This window comes from Zootoca vivipara, chromosome 8, assembly GCF_965207765.1.
Source record: "Zootoca vivipara chromosome 8, rZooViv2.hap1.1, whole genome shotgun sequence".
NCBI classification, from domain to species: domain Eukaryota; kingdom Metazoa; phylum Chordata; class Lepidosauria; order Squamata; family Lacertidae; genus Zootoca; species Zootoca vivipara.
Genome location: NC_142591.1, coordinates 80,839,459 through 80,851,595, shown reverse-complemented (window position 1 = coordinate 80,851,595; position 12,137 = coordinate 80,839,459). Strand labels below are relative to the sequence as shown.

At 45.4% G+C, this 12,137-nt stretch overlaps 1 protein-coding gene across 1 annotated transcript in view; it reads left to right on the top strand.

Moving 5' to 3' along the window:
- The first annotated feature begins 5,618 nt into the window (after positions 1 to 5,618).
- The window catches only part of FAM135B (family with sequence similarity 135 member B), a 114,431-nt gene continuing 107,912 nt past the window's right edge, over positions 5,619 to 12,137 (top strand). The window contains exon 1 of the mRNA XM_035125308.3: positions 5,619 to 5,724. The gene's annotated coding sequence lies outside the window, so the exon portion shown is untranslated. The remainder of the gene's footprint in view (positions 5,725 to 12,137) is intronic.

Sequence of the window (12,137 nt, the reverse complement as noted above, 5' to 3'; positions counted from 1 at the left end):
ATAGCCCAGACTGACCTGGGGCAACCTGGGGCTGTCTTGAACCATCACAGCCCAGGTCCAGATCCCACCGACTCTGTTTGGATGTGGGCTTCAGCCAATTCCAGTGCACAGCCCTAGTATGTATGTATGTATGTATGTATGTATGTATGTATGTATGTGTGTGTATGTATGTGTCCCCCCACTCTGAATGTCTCTTGGAACAGGGCATACGGAGGAGCTATCAGCTGATTGGAAGTATAAGGAAATTCCAATATCCCTGATAGGTGTTGATCCAACTTCTGCTTAAAAACTTCCAATGTTAAGTTCAGGGATATGGAACCTGTGGCCCTGCAGTTGTTGGATTCCAGTTCCCTTCATCCTTTGGCTATTGGCCTTGTTGCCTGGGACTGATGAGAATTGGAGTCTGGGAAGCCTCAGATTCCTCATCTCTGGTTTAGTTGACAGCCTGGTCATACCAGCAAGTCCTGCCATGTTCTCTGGGGCTTCCTCTCTGATAATTGCACTTTAAGCTTCAGCCATAGCCTTGGAGTCTTTCCATTTGTAGCCATATCCCTGTTTCTACATCTTGCCTACAGCACGATCATTTAAAATTGTAAATGCTGATGCTGTTTAAACACATTTGACAGGTTTCTCATTCTTCCCCCAGATAGTTTATCTTCTTTTTTTTAGGCATGTGTTTTAGCACTGCTGAGAATTTCTGTAACAGTTAGAATGTCTGAGAATTTCCTTCATGTTGAGCCAAATTTGAGGCACTGGGGAGTTACTACACCCTGAAAGTTTATAAATCATAGAATCATAGAATCATAGAGTTGGAAGAGACCACAAGGGCCATCCAGTCCAACCCCCTGCCAAGCAGGAAACACCATCAAATCTCAATTACTAATCCAGCTTGGTGGTTTACTACGGCTCAAAGCTTTACAAATCTGAGGCCTTTGTAATAAACAACCCCCAACTATGAGTCACTACAAGCTTCAAGCTTTATAACTCTGAAACCATTTCCATAAGCAGTCCTGACTTGGGGGGGGGGGAAACGGCTAAAGGTAAAGGGACCCCTGACCATTAGGTCCAGTTGCGGATGACTCTGGAGTTGCGGCACTCATCTGTCTTTATTGGCCAAGGGAGCCGGTGTACAGGTCATGTGGCCAGCATGACTAATCCGCTTCTGGCGATCCAGAGCAGTGCATGGAAACGCCATTTACCTTCCCACCGGAGCGATACCCTATTTATCTACTTGCATTTTTACATGCTTTCGAACTGCTAGGTTGGCAGGAACTGGGACTAAGCAACAGGAGCTCACCCTGTTGCAGGGATTCGAACCACCAATGTTCTGATCAGCAAGCCCAACTACAGCTCAAAGCTTTGAAAATCTGAGGTCATTGTCATAGTCATTCCAGGTGGGGGAATTACTACAGCTTGGATCTTTTTCAGTGCTATTTTTCTAGAAAAGAGGTGCAAGAGCTCACCATGAATGTCTCCCTTGTTCTCTTAGAATGGCAATGGCCCCCACTTGAGAAGTGCCAGAGCTGAGCTCTGGCTGGGGAAAAAAAGTCCTGATCTTTATAAATCTAATACTGTTGCCATAATCAATCCAGGTCAGGGGTGTGGGTGGGTGTTACTACAGCCTGAAGTTTTGCAGGCATCTACCCACTTCCAGCTTCTCCTTCACTCAACAGCCTCCCCCCCCCCCTATAACGGGGAGTCTAAAAATGGCTATAACTTTCCCCCTTTTGGCCAAAGTGGATGAAATTTACTGGCACAGGAGCCCCTTCAGAGTAGATTAAGCCTGCCAAATTGCAGAGAAATTAGCTACTAGGTCTTTTTGCAGGAGGTAAGGAGCACTCGGATGAGCTTTCTATGATGGAACTTCCCATACACATAGGAGAGATCAAGCGTGACGAACATTTAACAGCCTGAAGGCCACATCTAGGCAGCTTTCCAGGGGCTAGTGGTAGGCAAGGCTGGGGGCAAAAATGGAGTACGCAGGTCTGTACACACTCACACAGCCCTTTTCTTTCATTTACGCTAGCAAGAGGCCTTGACAGAGTTCAAGGACACATTCCAGCCAGACAAAAACAATCCAGGAGGGTGCAGAGCAGGGTCAGCAAAGGTTTTGGCCTGGTACGAGTCATGAGAGCCAGATAGAGAAGCTTGGAGGGTTGAAATTTGGCCCACAGGCCTGAGGTTCCCGATTTGTGGCTTAAATATTTTCTGTCTCTCCCCCCCTCCCCATATCGGGCTGCAGAGGGAATCCAAAAACAGCTCCAACACTGAAGCTATGGCATCTTTCCCCACCCACCCACAATCCCTTTTTTATATATACATACACGTCAGAGGAGAATTGTTGACTGCAAGGATCAGAACATCCTCTTTGTATAAGCCTTCCGCTGGGCTTTCTTCCAGCCCTTTGCCGCTTCGCATGTTTTATATTCCTGCAGCAGACATTAATTCTGTTAATTACCACGGGATAGAGGTCATCCGAGGTACCGGGAGACAAGTGTGTGCACGTGTGTTTTGCATAATGTGTGCTTCGTTCTATCTGCCCTTTTGTCTCACGTGCCGTTTGCACAGATCGAGGTAGGCAGGATGAAACGTTCGGAGAGAAAGCGATGCATCCTGAAATGTTAAGATGCTTCGCAATGTGAAGCTGACCTTGGGAGTTTGGTTGGAAGCGTCGGCTGGCAAAAAGAATAAAATGATCAGAATAAAATAAAATAAAGTCCTGGGGGAGGGGGTGGTGAGAGGACTGAGTTACACGGAAGACATTATACTAGGATTATACTATAGAATGGCAGCAGTATTCAGAGCACTGGTGTTAAGAAGTTCAAAGTGGATTGGGGCCAACATGTATTTACTTGTTTGCTTGTAAGTTGTTGTTGGTGTTTGTTTGTTTTTTAACTCGCTCTTTGCCATAAGGTCCAAAGACTGGGATACAGCAACAGAGCATAGTATTTAAAAAAGAAGAAGTTGCAACAATTGGTCACACCTGGAGTCCTGTGTCCAGTTCTGGGTGCCACAATTTCAGAAAGATATTGGCAAGCTGGAGCGTGTGCAAAGGACCAAGGTGATCAAAGGTCTGAAAAGCAAGCCTTATGAGGAACAGTTGAGGGAACTGTGTATGTTTAGCCTGGAAGGGCTATCACGTGGAAGATGGGGCAAGCTTGTTTTCTCCAGTAGGGTAGGACTCAAACTAATAGCTACAAGTTATGAGAGAGAGAGAGAGAGAGAGAGAGAGAGAGAGAGAGAGAGAGAGAGAGAGAGATTCTGACTAAACATCAGGAAGAACTTTCTGACATTAAGTGCTGTTGTTCGACAGGGAATGGACTTCCTTGGGAGGTTGTCGGCTCTTTTTCACTGGAGACTGTAAACAGAGGTTGGATCGCCATCTGTCATGGATGCTTCAAATGAGATCCCTGCATTCCAGGGGTTTGGACTAGATGACCCTTAGGATCCCCTCCAACTCTGCAGTTCTATGATTCTATGAATTATGCAGTTGCAGAACTCGTAAAACCACTCCACGTGAAACGGAACAGTATAAAGTCAGCTACAGAGGTAGGGTCCCACAAATACCAGTTAAGATGTGCATACTGGGGAAATTGTTCGATGAAGATGTTAGGCACAACCCTGTGGGGAGGGAGCATGACATTTTAGATGTTGCAACATTGAAAGGCAGCAAAAGCTGTCTTGAAGGACATGTGGTACTGGCCAGCCATTGGCCAACATTTTTTCTGCTGTCCTTCAGAAACTCTCAACATAGAGTGTCTAGTTCCTAGGATTAACTGACTTCTGGAGAGCCATAAGTTCTTTCTGGCAGAACTCTTGCTCCCTGGCTGGGCTAACTTAGTTCCAGTGTATGATCTTTAGGAAGCACCTGAGGCCACCATCTTGCTGAAGCTAAGAAATCTGGGTCTGGTTAGTTTCTGGAGGGGTGACTGTTTGGGAATCCCATGTAAACGACATTGGGTTCCGTGACAGAAGAAAGAACAGGTCGCCTTCAACCATTCTCTGCACTTCTGAGGGTGAAGGAACTACCAAGAGGCACTCCTCTGCAGATCTTTAAACCCAAGAAGGGCAATAGGGTTCAAGATAGTCTTTCTCTCTTGAGATCTCCTGTGGGCACATACATCCATGCCATCCACTTAAAGCAGCACCCACTGAAAGCACACAACACTAGGGTGCTGTGAACTGTAGTCCGGTGAGAGGGGTGAACTACAATTCCCGGGAGACACACCATGTGCTTGAAATTGTGATTGAAATGTACATTGCAGATGTGACTAACATATAACTCCATTTCAGCAATCTGAGGTTCTGCTCCAAAACGGAAGTCTGCTCTATCCTGGCTGAGGAAATGCCACAAAAGAGCACTGTGTGGTATTGAAAGAAGGCATATGCAAACATGCCAAAGCAGCTGTCAGATCTGAAAGGCAGAATCTGTCAAAACGGCTCCCATTATCCAGCTTCGGAGCCTACAGGATTACAGCCATAAGAATTTGATGTGTAGGTCTAAGACTCTATGCTATTCAATGGCTCCATCTATTAATTTATATTTTTTGCATTCATCCATGCTACATCCTCGCCCCTAGTTTTTCACATCCTCCTTTTCATACATATGAAGTCCTTTTTTTCTTCTTAAAGAAAGCTAAGGATGCACAAGTTTCCATTCCTTCCTCCTCTGCAAGCTCTTATAGTAAATGATTTTAGGGTAAGTGAGAAAGATCCATTCGTGCAAGATTGTTTAGCCTACATCAGCAATAAATAGCTGAGGAGCCCATATATGTGGATTTGTGCGATTCCTGCAGGGGAGAGACCACTGAGCTGAGTGCAGGCAGCATGTAGAACGGAAGTGTGCCTTATTATTTGTGTGGTAGTAAAGTTGTAAAAGGGGACTCAGGTAGCATTGTGGTCTAAACCACTGTGCCACTTGGACTTGCCAATCGGAAGGTCGGTGGTTCGAATCCCTGCGAAGGGGTGAGCTCCCGTTGTTCGGTCCTACCTCCTGCCTACCTAGCAGTTCGAAAGCATGTCAAAGTGCAAGTAGATAAATAGGTACCACTCTGGTGGGAAGGTAAACGGTGTTTCTGTGTGCTGCTCTGGCTTCGCCAGAAGTGGCTTAGTTATGATGGCCGCATGACCCGGAAAAACTGTCTGTGGACGCAGACAAACACCGGCTTCCTCGACCTGTAAAGCGAAATGAGCGCTGCAACCCCAGAGTCGTTCACAATTGGACTTAAGGGGTCCCTTTACCTTTAAGTTGTAAATAGTCTTCTACCATCAAGAATGGTATTGCCTTTCAAGTAAACAATGCTTGATTGAGCTTTACTGCTTCCACGAGTGTTTTATTGCCATCGGCCATATGCCATCCTTTCAATGCTTAGGCTGTGCGATAGTCCCTCTACTGTGCAAGGGAGCCAGCATACACGCAAGGAAGTGTTGCTGGACCACCTAGATATTTACGGTTGGAGATCGTAAAATCGTCTTCAAATGTTGCTGGGTATGCTTGCTTGCATCTCTCTCCTATAAATATTCATTTGTTATTTGGGCCCCACCTCTCCTCCAAGCATCTTGAGGCTGCATACATGTTTGAACACTGCAAATTGCTTCATAAATGCTAAACTGTAAGCATCTACGGAGCTTCCCGTAGAACTTCGCCCAGTGACTCAGAGCAAACAGCAGTGATCCAAATCTATCGCTGCCGCTTTTCTTCCGAGAAGGTACTGGAAACTGAAGGTAAAGTAAAGGCAAATGATCCCTGGACGGTAAAGTCCAGTCAAAGGTGACTATGGGGTGGTGGTGCTCATCTTGCTTCAGGCTGAGGGAGCCGGTGTTTGTCCACAGACAGCTTTCTGGGTCATGTGGCCAGCATGAATAAACTGCTTCTGGCGCAACGGCACACTGTGACGGAAACCAGAGTGCACAGAAACGCCGTTTACCTTCCCACCGCAGCAGTCCCTATTTATTTGCTTGCACTGGCGTGCTTTTGAACTGCTAGGTTTTCAGGAGCTGGGACAGAGCAGCGGGAGCTCACCCTGTTGCATGGATTCGAACTGCCGACCTTTTGATCGGCAAGCCCAAGAGGCTCAGTGGTTTAGACCACAGCGCCACCCAAATCAGCCCTCTGGTCTGCCTAGCCCAATGCTGAGTTCTCTGCTCCAGCAGCCACCACCTGTCCAAGATCAGTGTTGATATAGCCTGACTTTGCTGTTTGCCGCTTCATCACCACAGCCACTATGCCGCCCCCCCCCCCAGCTTCAATCAGGTAAGCTGCACTAACGCTGGTATCTGGAAAGTGACTTTGCCTTAGGACATTAGCTGCTATTGGCAAGCGACAGCTTTGCCCATGCTCAGACCTGTTCCTTCAGATACTATTACAATGGATACTGTTGTGGGCTGAGGTCCCTATGCATGCAAGCACACACTCTGCTGCTTATCTGCCCCCCCCCCCAGTGGTGGTGTTTTGGGGAAATGTATTTATTTGTTGCATTCACTGTTGTTGTTGCTTATTAAATTTGTAGACCGCCCTTCTTCTGAAGATCACAGGGCAGTTCAGAACTGGCAGGCCCTCCAGGCATACTCCCAGTATTCCTGATTATTGGTCATACTGGCTGGAGCTGATGGGAAACAGCCAGAGGGCCACATGTTCCCAATGCCTATTCTACAAGATGGTCAGACATGAGGCATGAGAAGCTGAAAGTAGTTTTCTTCCTTGATGTGTCCTCCTATACCATTTTATCTTCCTCTGAATTATGATTCCCTGTGCGAGGATGGGTGAAACTGTCAATATCTGTTTCTCATAATCTCTCATTTGTCCGTCCAAAGTTATATTCTCCACATTTACGCACCCATTTGTGATATATCTATTTTTGGCGATTTTCTAAAAGAAAATTCACCACCATTCTAGTGTGGATTCCTCCTAATTTCTTATTCAATTTGCCTGATATGCCTAAAATCTTTTGCAAAGTGATTTCTTCTAATATGCTATTTTCAGGAACGTACATATTTTTAGACCTGGGATATGCATTTTTGTATGCAATTCTCGGCTGGAGAAGTGCATTGCAACATATGGAGAAGTGGGAATTCTGAAAGATGGCCGTGTTTCAATTTATGCATTGCCTCTGATAGTGCAAGTCTAAGGCTGTGGTCCTACATTGCCTGGGAGGTTGTTCCAGGGACCACAGATCTCTCACATTACAGAGGGGGGTGTGTGGCACATTCAGAGAAGGAGATCTGACCAAATGTGCCCCTTCTCTGAGGCTCCCAGATGTTCTGCAGGCAGTGCCCCACTGAAATCAGAGCTCAGATGTTCAGCGAAATGAGCAGCGACTAGCCATGACATCTCTGTTCACTGCTGGAGGCAACAGGCTTCTATATTTAGGTGCTGAGAATCCGATGCAACTATATGTTCATCGCTAGGAATCCCAGAGGCATCTGGCTGAGCACTCTGAGAAGAGTATTTTGGACTAATTGGGACTTCTCCTTGATCCAGAAGAGTTCTTCTTATGTCCATAGAGAGAGAGGGTGTGCAGAGCATGTTCCTGCTCTTTCTCCTTGCTCCTCTGCCTGGACGCTCACTTGGAGAGGGTGGCTGCACAGGTAGCAGTCACAAGGAAGAGGAGCTGGAGAGTAAGGAGACTCCACAGAGATTAGTCCTGGGCCCTCCAGTGGGATGTGAGCCTCAGCAGGTGTTGAATGATGCCAACCCCTCGTGCTGGCACTTCTTTCAAAAAGTGCATTAGAAACAAATTCTAATGCCATTCTTTATTTGTTGTTGTTTAGTCCAGTGCTTCCCAACCAGTGTGCCTCCAGATGTTTTGGGACTACAACTCCCATCATCCCTAGCTAGCAAGACCAGTGGTCAGGAATGATGGGAGTTGTAGTCCCAAAACATCTGGAGGCACACTGGTTGGGAAACACTGGTTTAGTCATTTAGTTGTGTCCGACTCTTTGTGACCCCATGGACCATAGCACGCCAGGCACTCCTGTCTTCCACTGCCTCCCGCAGTTTGGTCAATCTCATGTTCGTAGCTTCGAGAACACTGTCCAACCATCTCGTCCTCTGTCGTCCCCTTCTCCTTGTGCCCTCCACCTTTCCCAACATCAGGGTCTTTTCCAGGGAGTCTTCTCTTCTCATGAGGTGGCCAAAGTATTGGAGCCTCAGCTTCACGATCTGTCCTTCCAGTGAGCACTCAGGGCTGATTTCCTTAAGAATGGATAGGTTTGATCTTCTTGCAGTCCATGGGACTCTCAAGAGTTTCCTCCAGCACCATAATTCAAAAGCATCAATTCTTCGGCGATCATTCTTTATACTTTCATAGAAGGAACCCAAGGGTCATCTACTCCAAGCCCCTGCAATGCGGGGGGGGGGAGGAATCTGACTTGCCCATTTATAAGAAAATGCTGTTATCTCTAGAAGCTCGAGTTACTTCTGGCTCCACAAGAGAGATGATGTTCCTCATGATGGGTTTTGTGTTTGCTGCAAATAGATATTCTTGTGGAAATCTCTTCCCTCCCAGGGTTGCTGGTGTCCGTGTTTGTTTCAGTCTACCGATGTGGAGCACGAAACAAATTGATTGCTTACATGGGAAACACTTCATTTGTGCTTATAGCTGGGAGGTTGGAATGTGCTGCTGTTTGTAGCGGTCAATTCACGTTCAAGTTTGGAGCCCCCCGTCCTGCTTTGCTAAATGACTTGGGTTCGCTTCTCCTTCCCTTCCTGTCCTTTTGTTATGCCGGGGAAAGCTTCTGTCTATTTGCAAGTCCTCACTTCTGGTTCCAAAACACCTAGCATTCGCGGAGAAGCTTAGTCTGTTTTCTTTATAAAAATTTTTATTTGATTTTGCAATTTAATCTTCAACACATTTATCATATTTTTTAAAAAATAAAACAAAACTCCCCCCACTCTGTGACTTTCCTCAACTTCCCCTTCTGGTTCTTTAACTATTTGCTACTTCTCCTTATTTTTTCTATCTTACTTTTTGTCTTTTAGCTAAATGCTCTTATATTCATATCATTCTTAAACTGGATTTTCTTCAAATTACATCTTACATTTCATTAATTTCCATATTGTTATCTCTTAATATTTACACCTGCTTGCCGATCAGAAGGTTGGTGGTTTGAATCCCCCGTGACAGGGTGAGCTCCTGTTGCTCTGTCCCAGCTCCTGCCAACCTAGCAGTTCGAAAGTGCACCAGTGCAAGTAGATAAATTGGTACCACTGTGGCGGGAAGGTAAGCAGCATTTCCGTGTGCTCTGATTTCCACCACGGTGTTCCATTGCACAAAAAGCTGTCTAGTCCTGCTGGTCACATGACCCAGAAAGCTGTCTGTGGACAAACACCAGCTCCCTCGGCCTGAAGCGAGATGAGCGCCGCAACCCTATAGTCTTCTTTGACTGGACTTAACTGTTCAGGGGTCCTTTACCGTTTACCTTCATAGCACAAGTTTAGTGCTCATTTCCATGTTATTTGCTTCCAGAAAACATATCTTTGCAAATAATACAAAAATGAGTGCTTAATATGCATTATGTTCCACTATAGTTTTGGAAGTGGTGTTTATGTTGTGTGAAAGCTCAAATATAATGTGGAAATTAACAGGGGGTTGTCAGTGGAATGGAATAAATGCCATGTGAATACAGCCCTAGAGAGCACTTGCTAACTCGCCTGCCCTATGCTTCCTGATCATTGCACTATGGAAATGAAGAGAGACCTCTGGTGTATTTAACCACGGCACATCCCAGCTCTAGAGCCTGGGACCTGTTCCAGCCAACACAATTTCATTTTCTCCATAACCAAATCCCCAGTGTGCTTTTACCTGAAACTATTCCTAACTCCTTCCCCCCCACAAACAGATGGCACAGCAGATAAAATGAAACATGCCGAAATAATGTTTTGCTACCTGTCTCGGTGAAGCAGGGGAAACTGCAAAATTTAACGAAGGGGAAAGGGAGGTTGACTACTGTTGGGAATGCAGCTATTATTACCAGCTCCAGGGATCAAGGAGAAGTCGGTTCATTTTGCCCATAAAGGTGAACCTACCTGATTAGCATTTTCCAAAAGGGTATGAGAACAGGAACGCAACCATCCTTCGAAATGAATTTTGCGATGCAGTTCCGCAGGCAAATAATGCATACCAAGAAATGCATATATTAAAATAAAGTACAGATAGAAATGCATATACTCATGAGAATAACATTTTAAAATGCACTACATTAGGTGAAACAGGATATGATATGGAAAGAAACAGCTGCCCACAGCTACTGTCAGTGGGTGAAAGTGTGTCTGTCCCTGCTTCCTGTGCCACCTGTAAAAGGTCTCTGTAAATCTCCCCCTGGAAAACTACAAGGTGCAACTGATTGATTGCTCTTCCTGCTCTGTTCTTGTTTGTTTGTAATTTAGAGCATTTGTACCTCAATCTTCAGCAATAAAGTCTCCCAGAGCAACTTTCAGATAATCAAAAGAAGACAGTCCTTACCCACACTTGGTGTAATGGTTGGAGCATAATAATAATAATAATAATAATAATAATAATAATAATAATAATTTATTATTTATACCCTGCCCATCTGGCTGGGTTTCCCCAGCCACTCTGGGCGGCTTCCAACCGAATATTAAAACAGTACAGCATTAAACATTAAATGGGGAGGGGGTAGAACCATTTACACCACCTTGAGCTCCTTGGGAAAATAAAAGGTGGTACTGTATATAAATGTAATAAATAACTAAATAAGAGTGGGGACTGCCATCCTAGTCAGTAGAAGTGTTACAGTGTACTGTACTGAACAGATTACCTTCAGCAATATTAGAGAAGGATGTTACAAGGAGTTCCCTTATGTGTTGATATAGAATCTTAGAATCATAGAGTTGGAAGGGAACCCCAAGGGTCATCTCATCCAACCCTCTGCAAAGCAGGAATTGCGACTAAAGCATCCATGGCAGATGGTCATCTAACCTCTGCCTAAAAGCCTCCAAGGATGGAGACCCCACAAGCTCCCGAGGGAGTCCGTTCCACTGTCAAGCAGCTCTTACTGTCAAAAAGTTTTTTTCTTATGTTTAGTCGGAATCTCCGTTCTTGTAACTTGAAGCCATTGGTTCCAATTCTACTCTCCAGAGCCAGAGAAAACAAGCATGTTCCCTCTTCCATGTGATATTTGAAGATGGCTATCCTATCTCCTCTCAATCTCCACTTTCCCAGGGTAAACATACCCAGCTCTTTTAAGCGCTCCTCTTAAAGTTTGGTTTCCAGTCCCTTGATCATCTTGGTTGCCCTCTTCTGCACAACTTCTAGCTTGTCAACCTCTTTCTTAAAATGAGATGCCCAAAATTGGACACAGTATTCCAAGTGTGGTCTGCCTAAGGCAGAATAGATTGGTACTATTAAACTTTGGCCACCACATGAGAAGGGAAGACACCCTGGAAAAGACCCTGATGTTGGGAAAGATGGAGGGCACAAGGAGAAGGGGGTGACAGAGGACGAGATGGTTGGACAGTGTTCTCGAAGCTATGAACATGAGTCTGACCAAACTGTGAGAGGCAGTGGAAGACAGGAGTGCCTGGCATGCTGTGGTCCATGGGGTCACGAAGAGTCGGACACGACTAAACAACTAAACAACAACCTTCATCCATTGATCTGGACACTATACTTCTGTTGATGCAGCCTAGAACAGCATTAGCTTGTTTTGCTGCTGCCTCACACTGTTGACTCATGTTAAGATTGTGGTCCACCAAGACCCCTAGAATCCTTTTCACATGTACTACTAGTAAGCCGGGTGCCCCCCATCCTATATTTGTACATCTGGTTTGTCATGCCTAAGCACAGAACCTTACATTTGTCCCTGTTGAAATTCATTTTGATAGGTTATGATCATTTTGAATTCGGATTCTGTCTTCTGTGGCTTGGTGTCATGACAGAAGCACAGTATAGTTTTGGCTGGTCAGGCACACTGCCTCTATCCACAAGAACCTAGGATTTCTTTGGTGTCAGTTCACCATCTACTCCCCCAACAGTGCCCAAACTGGGGAAAGAGGAATTGTCTAAAGCCCTTAGCATTTTTAATCTCCCTATTCAAGATCTCTCAGCTGTGGCAAGCCTTGCAATATTCTGGAAACTGGGAAAACATTAATCATAGTTGGGAGTTAAAGAAATTAC